We start from the raw sequence: 12,993 nt of genomic DNA on the forward strand, positions 1-12,993 counted from the left end.
CTTTCTCAACTCTTGAATCTTGAACATAGTTATTGATAATTGGAAACACTTCAAGGGTTGATATTTGATACTTTTGATATATTTGTTTACTTATTTTAAATTATATTTTATTTGAGCTACCTATGACTAAAAATGTGAATTGGAGAAGTTAATGGCTCCAAGCCCCCAAAGTTTATACGCCACTAAGCTTTATGCTTAGCGATAGTTGTTTTCTATCGTAGGTAATGTATGGGATGAAATTTGAAGACGGCCTTATGAAGTAGTCTTTTTGGGAGCACTTATGGAGATCACATTTGCTTATGCACCATGGTTTTGTATAGTTTTTAGACTTGTATATGATATATATGTCACACTTATGTATGTTATTTGGAGGCTTGGATATTAAGACCAAAATCTTGTAACTTGAATTTGGTAACTTATTTTGCTGTTTTAAGGTGTGTTAATAACTCAAGTCTTGTAATGTATTAAATTTACACTTTGTCTTATATATATGTACAAAGGAGAAAACTAGTTTTCCTTTTTATACCCGATAGTTTGAAATTTATGTACAATACAAACTTGTAGTGATGTCGAAAGAAACTATAATTTTGTTAGGAAGTTGCTTTAACGTGTTGATCATTCAAGAAGGGTTATATCACCTTATGTTGAAATTTTGACATTGTATTTCATTTTTTTAAAAATAAAATAAAAATTTTGAAGAGTATTTTCGAAAATAAAAATATTGCACTTTGGACCTCATTGCATGGGCCTATTTCCGCTACTAAATTATTCTGAATATTTTTTAATTAATATCTTCTTAATGTTGTAAGTAGTAAATTAGATTTGTTTTGTAAGTAGCACCCTCTCAAAGAGGTTGCTACAAGTTTTGGTATCAGAGTCTAGGTTTATGATTCTAGGATTTTTGTTGTGATCGTACCTAATATTTTTGTAATTTTCTTTCTTAAAAATGACTTGGAGATTATAAATTTTTGTATACTTGTTTAATGTAATTTGATGTATTACTTGTGCATATGCATCTTGTACATGTCCCTAATGCAGTGTGATCTTATCTTTTATAGGAATTTAATATGGCCTCTTCTTCGAATAGAGCTATTGAATCCGTTGATGAAAGCCAGGCCCATTATAATGCTCCACCTCACCTCCAAGAAGGAGATGAGGTACCCTTTCCTAACATAAATCATCATCGTGTTAGTGAAAATGAAGTGGACAATAATCCAAGAGCAATGGGTCATAGTACTCCTATTATGACTCCTCTATTTCAGCAGATGGCTGAGTTCTTTCGTCACTTGGCTGGGACAATGTCAGAACCTAGTGAAATGAATTTCGAGAAGATGAGTAAAATGGGTGGAGTCGAATTTGAAGGCACTACTGATCCCACGGTAGCTGAACAATGGCTCGAGCGCATGGAGAGAGTCTTTGAACAACTAGAGTGTACTAATGCTGCCAAATTTAAGTATGCTATCTCTCTTTTATAAAAAGATGCCTATGATTGGTGGGTAAGTGTGCCAAATGCAAAAGAAAAACCTTCGGTGATGACTTGGGATGACTTTGTGAAAGCATTTCGTGCGAAATATGTCCCTCCTATCTACTGTGATGTAAAGAAAAAAGAGTTTATGAATTTAAGACAAGGGAGTATGTCTATTGCTGAGTATCAACAAAACTTTCTCAGGCTTTCTTGCTATGCTGGAGGTATTATTGATGGTGAAAGAGACAAGTGCAGAAGATTTGAAGAAGGTTTGAATGGTTACATTCGAAAATCTGTGGCAATCTTGCAACTTGAGGATTTTTCCAAGCTAATTTCAGCTGCTCTTACTTGGGAAAGAATTGACAAGGAAGAAGCTAGTAGGAGAGAAAACAAGTTTAGGAAGGGTAATTCAGATTATGGCGGTCCATCCAAGAAAGGAAAGTTTGACTATTCCAAGATTGAAAGTGCACAGAAGTCATCATATCATAAGTAGAATAAGCCAAATTTCTCTACTGCTAGTACTTCAAGTTATGGCCAAGGCAAAACTTATATACCTACTTGTGCACAGTGCGGAAAGAATCACTATGGTGTTTGCAGAAGAGCTTATGGTGCTTGTTTTAATTGTGGAAGTATGGATCATAAAGTGAAGGATTGTCCTAATCCTAATCCTCTTTCTTATACGCATACAGAGGGCTCAGTTCAAAAGCCTATAACTACTCATTCTCAAGCTAATAGCGGTGCAAGACCTAGAAATATACAAGCGGCGGGTTCGAGTGGAGCTAATCAGGCTAGTGGGTCGAGATCTACTGTACGAGTCTATGCTATAAGATAGAAGAATGACCAAGATGGCTCGGACGTGGTTGTTGGTAAATTTCACTTATTTGGCATATCTGTTGTTACATTATTTGATCCTGGATCTTCGCACTCTTATGTTTGCTCATCACTTGTATTTTCTGATACTGTTAAATTTGTAAGACTTGACTTTGATATGTTGGTCAGGAGTCCATTAGGTCATCAGGTTGTTGTTAACAGGATTTACCGAGATTGTCCATTCATGATTCAAAATCTGTTCTTCCCTGCAGACTTGCTTGAAATTCCCTTCCAAGACTATGATGTTATTGTTGGTATGGATTGGCTCCATAGGCACCATTCATTGGTTGATTGTAGGTTGAAGCAAGTGACTTTAGAACTCCTACATACTCACACATAGTAGTTCAAGGAGAAAGACCATTGACAGCTAATATTATTTCTGTGGTCTTGGCAAGGAAGATGATTTTTCAAGGTTGTGATGCCTATCTTGCTCATATAGTCGATACACGATTAGGGAGTCCAAGTCTTAAGGACATACCAACCGTGTGCGACTTTCCTGCTGTATTTCCTGATGATCTTCCTGGGTTGCCTCCAGAAAGGGAGATTGAATTTCTTATAGAGCTTGTCCTTGGAACTACTCCTATTTCTATTGCTCCTTATAGAATGGCTCCAGCTGAATTAAACGAGTTGAAGGATCAATTGCAAGAACTTCTTGAGAAAGGTTTTATCCGTCCCAGTATTTCGCCTTGGGGAGCTCCTGTTTTATTTGTGAAAAAGAAAGATGGCACTCTTAGGCTTTGCATTGATTACCGGCAGCTGAACAAGGTAACAATCAAGAACAAATATCCACTGCCTAGAATAGATGACTTGTTTGACCAACTGAAGGGTGCCAGCTTGTTCTCAAAAATTGACTTGAGGTCTGGATATTATCAATTGCGTGTGAGGGAGCAAGATGTTCCTAAAACTGCTTTTAGGACTAGGTATGGATATTATGAATTTTTGGTAATGCCATTTGGTTTGACAAATGCTCCTGCTGCATTTATGGATCTTATGAACCGTGTATTCAAGCCTTATCTTGATCAATTTGTGGTGGTGTTTATTGATGACATTTTAGTCTATTCCAAGAATAGAGAAGATCATGATAAGTATCTCCGGATTGTCATGCAAATTCTGAAAGAGAGGCAACTCTACGCGAAGCTTTCCAAATGTGAATTTTGCTGAGTGAAGTGGCATTTTTGGGGCATATTGTATCAATTGAAGGTGTGAAGGTTGATCCTAGTAAGATTCAAGCTATTATTGATTGGAAACCTCCTAAAACTCCAACTGAGATCAGAAGTTTCTTGGGTTTAGCAGGATACTATAGGAGGTTCGTGAAGGGATTCTCTATTATAGCTTCTCCTTTGACCAAACTTTTGGGGAAAGACGCTGAATTTGTGTGGGATGACAAGTGTCAAGAGAGATTTGAAAAGCTCAAATCCTTGTTGACACAAGCTCCAATACTTTCTTTGCGAGCTGAAGGGAAAGATTATGTGGTATACAGTGATGCATCTCACCGTGACTTGGGTTGTGTTTTGATACAAGAAGGGAAAGTAATTGCTTATGCCTCTTGAAAGTTGAAATCGCATGAGTTGAATTACCCCACTCATGATCTTAAACTTGCTGCCATTGTTTTTGCCTTAAAATTTTGGAGGCATTACTTGTACGGGGAGAAATGTCACATATTTACTGATCACAAGAGTTTGAAGTACTTGGGTACACAAAAAGAGTTAAACTTGAGACAACGTAGATGGCTTGAACTCATCAAAGATTATGATTGCACTATTGATTATCATCCTGGTAAAGCTAATGTGGTTGCAGATGCATTGAGTCGCAATTCCCTTGCAAGTTTAACTCTAAGTCTTTTGCCCTTGCTTCTTGAATTAAGAACCATGAATGTTTGTCTTTCATTTAATTCTAATGGTTATATCATTGCTAATTTGCAAGTCAGTCCAGTCTTACTTGAGCAGGTCCAAGAAGCGCAGAAGTTAGATGAGAAGTTTGTGAAACGGGTTGAAGAAGTCCAGAATAGAAGAGAATCAGATTTTACATTGAAGAAAGATGATACCTTATTTTATAAAAATAGGTTGTGTGTTCCTAATGATGATGAATTGAGGAATCATATCTTGATTGAAGCACATAATTCGCCTTATGCAATGCATCCTGGAGGTACTTAAATGTACTGGACCATCAAGGAGCACTACTGGTGGAGTGGTAAAAGAAAGACATTGTAGAGTTCATTTCTAAATACTTGGTATGTCAACAAATAAAAGCTGAACATCAAGTCCCAGCTGGTCTACTGCAACCCTTGTCAATACCTGAGTGGAAATGGGAAAGGATAACGATGGACTTTGTTTCTGGACTTCCACCCACTCAAAGGAATCATGATTCAATTTGGGTCATTGTAGATAGACTAACTAAAAGTGCTCATTTCTTGGCAATCAGAATGGACTACTCACTGGAACAGTTGGCAGAATTATACATTAATGAGATTGTGAGGCTGCATGGAATCCCTGTTTCTATTGTGTCTGATAGAGATCCAAGGTTTACATCCAGATTTTTGTCTAGCTTGCAAGAAGCTTTGGGTTCTAGGTTGAATTTTAGTACCGCTTTCCATCCACAAACAGATAGCCAGTCTGAGGGGGTAATACAAATCTTGGAGGATATGCTTCGAGCCTGTATTATTGAGTTTAAGGGTAGTTGGGACAAACACTTAACCCTGATAGAATTTGCTTACAATAATAGCTACCAATCAAGTATAGGCATGCCTCTTTATGAAGCTTTGTATGGGAGAAAATGCATAACACCTCTTTGTTGGAACGAGGTTGGTGAAAAAAAATTTGTGGGTCCTGAGATTGTTCAACAAACTGAAGATAAGGTAAAAATCATCAAGGATCGCTTAAAAATTGCCTCAGACAGACAAAAGTCTTATACTGATCTTAAGAGGCATGAAATTGAGTATACAGCGGGTGATAGGGTATTTTTAAAGGTTTTTCCATGGAAGAAGATTATGAGATTTGGCCAAAAAGGTAAACTTAGTCCACGATTTATTGGACCTTATAAAGTGCTTGAGAGAGTTGGCCCAGTTGCTTATAAACTAGCTCTTCCACCAGAGTTAGACAAGATCCACAACGTCTTCCATGTTTTTATGCTTAGAAGATATCGCTCAGATCTATCTCATGTTCTTCCTATTGAATCTATAGAGGTCAATCCTGATTTAACATATGGAGAAGAACCAATCCAAATCTTAGCGCATGAGTTAAAGGAGCTTAGAAACAAGAGCATCATCTTAGTGAAAGTTCTTTGGAAAAATCATTCTGGCGAAGAAGCTACCTGGGAGCGAGAAGAGGATATGCGAATTCAATATCCACATTTGTTTAGGGACTAGTACCAGGTAAATTTCGGGACGAAATTTATTTAAGGGGGAGAGAATTGTAACACCCCAAATTTTTACTAATATTTGCATTTTCGATTGAGCACCTTTATAATGAGGAAATATTTTTACTTCGCACTTCCTAAACGTGAAATTTACAATACATGAAAATTCCTTACTCTAGGTTATGTTAATACTGACAAAGAAGTTCCATGGTATTGCTATGCGTGACACTAATATTATTTTGAAGAATTATTGTTAAATACATTATAATTAAGTTATTGGGCCGTCACTCTTTTGTATTTATCTAAGGATATTTAGTAGTTGGGCAGCCATTTTTATTTCATATTTATCCAAAATTCTTAAAGACAACTTTGATTGACTTAGTCTTTCATAAACTCCCCATTTTCATTCTTTCAAGAAAAAGAAAAATACCCCTACCCTCTCTCCTTCTTATCTCCTGAAAACTTCATGGAAACCACCATAAATTTTCACTAAACCAACCAGCAAAATTCGTGCTTGGTGAAGCTCAAGTTGCTCCTCTCTTTTGTGGTAAGTTACTAAACCCGTTTTTACACTAGACAGCTATTAGTATTTTCTTCATATCTTGTTGTATAGAGCTCCGTTTTAAGTGATCTAGAACTTTCTGAAAAGATATTTCATAAATCTATAACGCTTATGAAGGAATCAAAATCTGGTTTGTCTTTTATTTATCCGAATATAGGTGATGAAGTACAGGGCAGGTGCTGCCCAAATTTTCTATTTTACAAACCCTCCCTGTACTACTGTTAGTAAGTTTGGCATAGATATTTGTACAAAATTGATATAGGGGTGATTCAAGATGTTCTGAAACTCAAAGACACATATCTACAACTGTAAAGAAGACCGCATAGTCTAGTTTGTCCTTTTTTATCTTCAAATCTGAGTCACAACACGAGACAGTGATACTGTCCAGAATTTCTGTTTCAAACATTTTGGGTAATTTTTACCAATATCATGTTTAGTTTGACATGTTAAATCACTGAACTTATATAGATATTTTATTATGTATTTAAGGTATATATATATCCTTATAAAAGCTAAGGAGAAGTATTTGAGGAAGTAGACGGATTTGGTTTGTCTAGGGCATAGACGATTTGAATGTCCTCAAGTTATGGTTGAACTATTTTGTGGTAAAACACCAAGGTTTGTGTATAAACTGTGTACTCTTTTTACTTGCTGGAATATTTTGAAATAACCTGATATTTTATTTTTCTTCTCTTCAATTAATAGCATTGTATTCGTGTTATATCAAGTAGTGCAAGATATTTGCTAAATCGCCCACTCGTACGGATTATTTGATCATTTTGCATTCTTGTTGGGACTTTGTCCTTCTTGTAGAAGTGAATTTGTCACTTATCTTGGCATGCCTCTTGATTTGGATCTTTTGCCATCTTGACTTTGGATTTGTAGTTCGTCTTAAATTATAAAACTTGTCCGTGTTAAGTACGACCTAGGAAGCCATTTTTAATATGATTCTTGATTCTCTTGACTGTTGGGTTTTGACCCTACTTGATTTTGGGTTTAGGTCCATCTTGATATCTGATTTTGCTTAGTGTTATGGCATGACGTACATATTGGGCGAAAAAATAGATATTTGACAAGCTTTCTTGGATTGATAGTATACACTTTCTCAACTCTTGAATCTTGAACATAGTTATTGATAATTGGAAACACTTCAAGGGTTGATATTTGATACTTTTGATATATTTGTTTACTTATTTTAAATTATATTTCATTTGAGCTACCTATGATTAAAAATGAGAATTGGAGAAGTTAATGGCTCCAAGCCCCCAAAGTTTATACGCCACTAAGCTTTATGCTTAGCGATAGTTGTTTTCTATCGTAGGTAATGTACGGGATGAAATTTAAAGACGACCTTATGAAGTAGTCTTTTTGGGAGCACTTATGGAGATCACATTTGCATATGCACCATGGTTTTGTATAGTTTTGGGACTTGTACATGATATATATGTCACACTTATGTATGTTATTTGGAGGCTTGGATATTAAGACCAAAATCTTGTAACTTGAATTTGGTAACTTATTTTGCTGTTTTAAGGTGTGTTAATAACTCAAGTCTTGTAATATGTTAAATTTACACTTTGTCTTATATATATGTACAAAGGAGAAAACTAGTTTTTCTTTTTATACCCGATAATTTGAAATTTATGTGCAATACAAACTTGCAGTGATGTCGAAAGAAAGTATAATTTTGTTAGGAAGTTGCTTTAACGTGTTGATTATTCAAGAAGGGTTATATCACCTTATGTTGAAATTTTGACATTGTATTTCATTTTAAAAAAATAAAATAAAAATTATGAAGAGTATTTTCAAAAATAAAAATATTGCACTTTGGACCTCATCGCATGGGCCTATTTTCGCTACTAAATTATTTTGAATATTTGTTAATTAAGATCTTCTTAATGTTGTAAGCAATAACATAGATTTGTTTCGTAAGTAGCACCCTCCCAAAGGGGTTGCTACAATGGCCCCGCCATTCCAATCAATACATGCCCAAATCATACTGACCAAATAGGCAACTCCGGAGCAAGTGGAGTGCACAAACACCTTCCGTTGAGCTGATAGCCTACTAGGAGGAATCTCAACCAGTCTATCGGGACCTGCGGGCATGAAACGCAGTTTCCCCAGGCAAAAGGGACGTCAGTACAAATAAAGTACCGAGTATGTAAGGCATGAAAGCAGTATATAAAAGATATGAAAGAAACATGGAGTAAAGAACTCAACTTTTAAGTCTGAATAGCTATGTGAATCATGAAATATTTATAATGTTATGCATATGCGTATAAATGTCATATCTTGCATAGGTATATGCATACATAACATCATCAAGCCTCTGAGGGCATCCCATCATATCTTCTCAGCCTCTGTGGGCGAAATCATGAACGTATACCAGCTGATCAAGTGGTGGTGCGTATATAATGCCATAACCTTTCCCCATACCCCATATACATATAATATACACGTATATAATGCCATCTGGTTATGGGTCAATGTACATGTATAAATGAATGCAATGCATGATAAGTAAGTCAATAAGATCTCTCGGAATGTCATAAAATCATTATGCCTTCGAGTAATATCATGAAAAAATCTTTATCAACCTACGTATTTTCTGAGACCCATGAACAAGTGATAGAATAATAGGACACATGGGAAACCAAGAACATAGGAACCTCTAGTACTTTTAAGAATATAATCATTTATGAAGGTTGTGTGCTTACTCATTTCGTTGTATCATATGGATCATGCAAAAAGAAAAGAAGGGATAGCTTTAACATACATCAAGTCGTCAATGCAACTCAACAACAGGCTTACGACGACTAGCGCGCCAACCCTATAACAAAGAAATACATGTACAACTTAGATGGCGCTAGTATATCACGTAGCTCAAACGATAACTCGATTCTAAAATAAAACGGGCAGCATTTCCCCTGATTTTTATTGCTCCCTCAAGCCTACTATAGGCAAGATACAAACGCAATATAATCAAAAACTCAAAAATAACCCAACTACAATTCGGGACCTTCAATACAACAAAAACTCTAAATATACCATAACACACCCAATCAACAAGTTATCAATTAGCCTGAAATTGCAACGACGAGCAACTAGCCTACCATATGTGGCATTTCTCCACACCCTTCATCCTTCCAAACTCTATAAATCAGCAGCACAATAGGCCAACATGAGTGGACTACAAAACAGTCCACTAAAAATGAAATAAATCGAACTCACAGCTTTCGATCACCGTCCCGTGAGTTCTAACTATTAGGAAACGAATTTATCAACCTTCCTTGATATATAAAATCTTAGTTACAGAAAGTAGACATTTTCTTAACTATGAAGTACCTTCCAAAACACAAACTACAAAGAAAAAGAGAGGCGATATAGCGTTACTTACATCATTGGGATCGTTCTAATGTTATCGCTTCTTGATTTCATACCCGGGATGTTAATCTTCTTTGAAACTCTAGAATAGAGATTAAGGATATGTTTATGGGTGTTCTCTGGTCGTGTGCTATGGAAAAATTAAGATAAAGACGACCTAAGACCTTAATATATCAACTTTTGAAAAGTCAAAGAGGTGCTAGCTTGGCACCCTATCATTAGCCCTTCTTCAAACGCTTATATCTTTTTATCTGGATGTCATATAAATAAACGGTTAAGAGAGTTGTAAACTACATTCCAAGACCTTAAATTTGTATATAATATGTCCCAAAAAGACTTCATATAACATACAAAATGTATTGCTCAAAAAGCTTCAGTGACACACCTACTTGTCACTTATGCAGCTTGCGCAGTGTCGCAAAACTGAAAATATCTATCTAATCTAATGTCGTATCAACAAACGGTTTAATGCGTTAGAAAATAGACTTTTAGATATTCAATTTCATATGTGGACCATCTCATAATTCCAAGTATATTTTTAGAAAAGCTCCGCTACATTTGACCTAATATTTAGCACATTTATGAATGTAACTTGTGATGACCTTTGCCAACTTTTGTTCGACAACTCGCTTGACTTAAAAACATAACACACGACTATCATAAGCCTAAAATAACTCATAACATAACCTCCTTATCATGTTAATCTACCTATTCTTATACAAACATTACATGTTATATTATTCCCAACTTGTTAACTTTCGACGAAACTTATTTTCTTCAGTTTGCTTAGCTTCTAAGTCTTTCAACCCTCTTGGTACTTGTTATCTATGATCGTAAAGATTTGTAACATCCAATGTAACATGATTAACTTACCATATGTACTTTCAAAATGATCTCATTTCTGAGCTTACATCAATTGGCTTATGATTTACTCTCACGTATGAAAACTTAGGGTGTAACATCATTCCCCCCTTGGGAACATTCGTCCTCGAATGTTGACTGATGTGCTTATCAGTCTCATAACCTATAGCTCTTACGTATACTTTAATATTGTCCTTGACATCTAGGAAATTGTTTTGTGAATAAATCCAAAGCCTAGGGCATTCTCCCTTTAGGCCTCTTTCTCATACCATGACTTGTGATCGGAATTCTTCCTATCTCTTAACTGTTGCTACCTTTCATCATGCAGCCTGTATGACTTTGTCCTTGTATGTGTACCTATGCGACTCTTCTCTCCTTTTTCGTCCAGCTTGGGTCATCCTCTTATCAATCACAATTACACCCTTATTTTACTACCAAAGAAGCATTTTATCTCTTCTAAATGCACTTAGTCTTAGACTCCTCCGAGTTAATTCAAGCTATACTGAGCTTTCTTTAACTTACTAAAACCATCAGCTCTCTTGTTTTGATGGGCTTAATCCCGTGGACTTACCTATACTTGTCACCTTCTTACTCATCTTTACTTATCCTTACTCCTATCTACCTAAACCCTTGTCTCTCTACGATACTTTAGCTTGCGACCTACACATATCTATTCATACTACTCGCAATCTTGCTTTAAATTGATAGCACCATAGATTTACTTTTGTGCCTTCTCAGTTGTCTTTAAACATAAGCAATTACTTTTCATGGTCGTTCTGCCACTTGTTGCATGAATACATGGCTTATCTCATTGTCCACAAATATTGGAATTTCCTGTAACTCATATGATCTCAAATATCAGCTTTTGATTTTTTTTTCTTCTTCCCATTCATTAGCCACGATAGGTGCCACTTTCTTATTGAGTGCATACAATGTTGTAGCGAGACTGTTGTTACAAGACCATTTTTTCTTTATGTCACTATGCTTAAGTTGAAGCCTTCTTCCTTATTTCCTCAACTAGTCTTTCTTTGTAGTACTTGGGGGGGCCCTTTGACTCCTGTAAAGCTGCAAGCTTATTACATCGTATACTCGAAAGAATTTTTGATATTCTTACTCGCCTATAATTATCCTTCGTTACTTACCTCCGTGCCCTTGTGCTCATAGGGTTGCTTCTGAATTGAAATTTGTGGTTGTCTTCCCAGTGGCACTTTCTTTTATTTCCATAATACTTATACGGTACCTATAATTACCCCAACTCCTATTTGAATATTTCTCAAGGGTTACGACATCATATTTGCGAGACTGAATTCACTATGTTGGGGTTCACTACGTTTATCTTGCACAATCTGCTGATTTGTCTGTATCCTCTTATCTAGCCATGACTAGGCTCTTCCTGAATCACCTACTAACTACTCGTTAGTCCATTCTCATAACTATATTCTGCGTAATCTCTCTTGGGTTATATCCTTTGTCTTAACTTACCCCGCACACTGGCTCCTTATGTATCAAGTGTTCATTTGCACTTATTTATCAATAACATATAGTGATGGAACCCTTACTGCCTCTCCCCGTCATGCTTGCATAATGTTCTGGAGTCATATCATATCTGTAGGATATGAATAAATGCAATCACATTCCTTTCGCCTTTCTACCATATTCTTCCTTTACTATTCCATAGTTACATTAACCACATAACTCCGACTTAATACTATATCACACCATCTTCCCCCTTTAGGGGAGTACTAACATTTAATGCTATGAAGATTTACCTATAAATGTTTTACCTCTTCATCTTTGGCGTCTTTTCACATTTCCACGGACTTTTACTTGCCTTGCGGTAACCTTTATGTACCATGGATAACTGAATTTCTTACTCACGGAGGTGACACCTAGTATAACTGGCATAGTTAGTCCCTTAAGCTTAACTCTACTCACAGTTCTTGCTTTAGGGAAGCGTCTTCCTGAATGACCTTTAAAGGTTATTCTTTTGTTATCCATTCTATTATCTCCGGAACGCGATCTCTGAAATTCTCACGATGTCGACTATTATCAAATCCTTCAGTCCCAAATTCATGTTCAGTTTATCTTCAGTCCCAACTCACGATGGTAATCACGTACGAGTCACCAACTCATTTCTCGAAATGGGGACATGACTTTATGGCTTATACTCTTTTATTGTATCAAGGCCTGTAACCTCTTATCTTTTCCTTCACTTGACTATAGAATCTGTAGTCCTGTCATATCTTGATTTACTGTTATCATCCATTTATCACATGTTACTCATAATGATTCATTTACTTTCTTCTTATTCTCCTGCTAATATTTATGTCTATCACCTTATTATGAAAACTTCAACAAAATATTCTTTCACTTTTAGCCCCCCTTGATGCACCTCACTGGCTCTTCGGGTCGCCTAACACTCTCTCTTTACTAGGGACGGGAGCCATACAAAGGTAAATATTTATCCCTTCTAGGATTCCAATGCCAATCTTCTAAA

General features: G+C 36.1%; 1 pseudogene; it reads left to right on the forward strand.

The window, feature by feature from the left end:
• The first annotated feature begins 2,096 nt into the window (after positions 1-2,096).
• LOC142167136 (uncharacterized) lies at positions 2,097-5,699 on the forward strand (annotated as a pseudogene).
• Positions 5,700-12,993: the final 7,294 nt, after the last annotated feature.

This window comes from Nicotiana tabacum, chromosome 12 (genome assembly GCF_000715075.1).
Source record: "Nicotiana tabacum cultivar K326 chromosome 12, ASM71507v2, whole genome shotgun sequence".
NCBI classification, from domain to species: domain Eukaryota; kingdom Viridiplantae; phylum Streptophyta; class Magnoliopsida; order Solanales; family Solanaceae; genus Nicotiana; species Nicotiana tabacum.